The following is a 2748-nucleotide window of genomic DNA, read 5'->3' as shown; positions in this document are numbered from 1 at the left end:
GAAACCATATAACTTACTATCTGATCTCTTTGTCCTTACACTTAGAAACAGAAGATTAGAAAGTAGAAACTACTTCTCCAAAGCTCAGAGAAAGCAGGCAGGCAGACAAAGACTCAGACACAAAATTCCCTCCACCCAAAGTTGAAAAAATCCGGTTTCCTGATTGGTCCTCTGGTCAGGTGCTTCAGGTGAAAGAGACATTAACCCTTAGCTATCTGTTTATGACAAGCAGGAGTTGTCAGATGCTGATCTTTTTCAAAAATCAGACCGAGAGTATTTTTTGTGATCCAGTATCTCAGCAGTTAGAACACTAAGCTTCTAAACCTGAGCTGTGAACTTGAATCTCAGTTGACCATCATAAGTTCTTCTTCTTTCGAGATCTCCCAGAAATGTACAAGAATTACACTTGATCAGAAATTCTGTCAATTTTCTTCTTTTAGCAGAAAATTTTCTATCTAGCAAAACTTTTTGTGGAAACTGTTATCTGTCCCCCAAAATCTTCAGTTATGGCAAGGGAAAATTGAACAATTTCAGCCAAGAACAGAAAATATTTCAATCGGGAGGGAAAGGTGTCAGAAAAAGCATTTCACTTACAAAAATCAAAATGTTTTGGGACTTTATTGGATGAAATGTTACAAGTTTCCACTGAAATTTTCAAAAAAGAAAAGAAAAGAAAAGAAAAGTACGTTTTTGCCATTAATTTTTTTTTCATGGCAGTAAGAGGAAACACCTTCTGACCAAGTCTAGGAAGAATCTGTATAGAACCTGAAAGTTACAATAAAAGGTGGCAGAACACATATTAATATGGTTGGATAATGCTGATGTGTCCTCGGTACTCAGAGAATGAGTAACGACTGGCCAGTGTGGTGTATTGATAGGACAAGCTATCATTCTAAGTTTGTGAGGGGTTTCCTGCTCCTAACAGCAGACTAGGGGAAATCTGTTGGGAAGTGTGTGGCTTCGGCATTCACTTTACATAAAGCCAGACTAGGGTAAAATGGGGTGAAATATGTTTCTCTCCTTAGAAAGCAGCCTGCTTTCTCTCTCTCTGGTTTTAGGTTCTTCTGTGTTATTCTCAGAAATGAATGTAGTGTTATATTGCTGCCTTCCAGCAAGAGTATTTTATGTTTTTTATTTAACTTCCTTATGCATAACAGACAGCAGTGTCACAACCTTCCTCTGCATACAAAGTGTTGTAGGACTTATGCATTGGGAAAAGATGTTTGTTTTAGCTCTCTTCATTCTAACTGCATTTTTCTGATGTCTCTTCCTTGTCTTTCCCATTCTTGCCAGATAGGATATGACCAACCAAACATCTGTGACTGAATTCCGTCTCCTGGGATTTTCTGACATACGTGAGCTGCAGATCTTGCACTTTTTGTGTTCCTGTTTGCTTACGTGGCGGCCTTCATGGGGAATTTCCTCATCATTGTCCTCGTGACCCTCGACCATCACCTCCACAGCCCCATGTACTTCTTCCTCAAGAACATGTCATTCTTAGACCTCTGCTACATCTCTGCCACTGTCCCCAAATCCATGGTGAATGCCATCATGCAGTGCCACTCCATTTCTTTCCACAGCTGCTTCCTGCAGTTGTTATTCTTCAGCACATTTGGGACAGCAGAGATGGCCTTGCTGACAGTCATGGCATATGACCGCTACCTGGTTATCTGCAGCCCTCTGAGATACAGGACAGTCATGAACAGCAGAGCATGTGTCCAGATGGCTGCAGGGTCCTGGCTAAGTGGAGCACTGTATTCAGTGTTGCACGTGGGTAACTCATTCAGTTTACCCTTCTGTGGGCCCAACTTTGTCCACCAGTTCTTCTGCGACATCCCACCCCTCCTGCGGCTCTCTTGCTCTGACACACAGTCCAACAAGGTCCACAACATTGTCTTAGCCCTCTGTTATGGCTTTATCTGCTTCATCCTTATCTTTGTGTCCTACATTCACATTTTCAATACTGTAGTGAGAATCCCCTCTGCAGAGGGCAGGTATAAAGCCTTTTCCACGTGTCTGCCTCACCTGATTGTAGTCTTCTTGTTCATTGGCACTGGATTCTTCATGTACATGAAGCCAAACTCTAGGGCCCCATCCACTCAAGACATGTTGGTGCCTGTGCTCTATGCTGTTGTACCACCGGTACCGAACCCTATTATCTACAGCCTCAGGAATAAAGAGATAAAAGCAGCACTGAGAAAAGTGAAAAGGCAAGGGTGGAATATGACCACATATTTCCGATGATCTGCTAAAAAAAAATCAGAAAAGCATAGCAGAAGGTATCCAGATACTATAACAATGGGTGAAAAAATAAATAGTTGAGGTTGGGATTATTAGATAGATAGATAGATAGATAGATTCAGGATGTATCAACGTTTATATTTCTCTCCATATGTCAGGAAATATAAGTTTCTTCTATTTTATCTTACTCCTAGTGATGCTCAGAAAGCATCCTGGAAATATTTTTTCATATGTAAAATTTAGACTTTCCTTAGACAATCTCAAAACCAGTGTGTGACCTTCAGTAAGTCATTTGAATCTCCCTATGCCCCAGTTCCCCTTATGTAACATGCAGGTGATTGGGACAAAAGGTCAAAATTTTAGGGGAAAAAAAAGTGATGGAAGGGAAATGGAGGGGATAATGGAAATGAGGTATTTTGTCTTGATCTGTAGGCAACTGACCCTCTGACTCCCCAGGCGAATGCCTTCCAGATCGATCTGATTTCCCCAGTGTGCAACCTGGCTCCC

General features: G+C 41.4%; 1 pseudogene; it reads left to right on the top strand.

Annotated features, from left to right (window-relative positions):
• Window positions 1-1300: 1300 nt before the first annotated feature.
• On the top strand, window positions 1301-2244 carry LOC127030857 (olfactory receptor 14A16-like; annotated as a pseudogene).
• The last annotated feature ends 504 nt before the right edge of the window (window positions 2245-2748 follow it).

This window comes from Gopherus flavomarginatus, chromosome 11 (assembly GCF_025201925.1).
Source record: "Gopherus flavomarginatus isolate rGopFla2 chromosome 11, rGopFla2.mat.asm, whole genome shotgun sequence".
In the NCBI taxonomy this organism is placed as follows: Eukaryota; Metazoa; Chordata; order Testudines; family Testudinidae; genus Gopherus; species Gopherus flavomarginatus.
The sequence above is the reverse complement of the archived record's forward strand: the minus strand, read 5'-3'. Positions and strand labels throughout refer to the sequence as shown.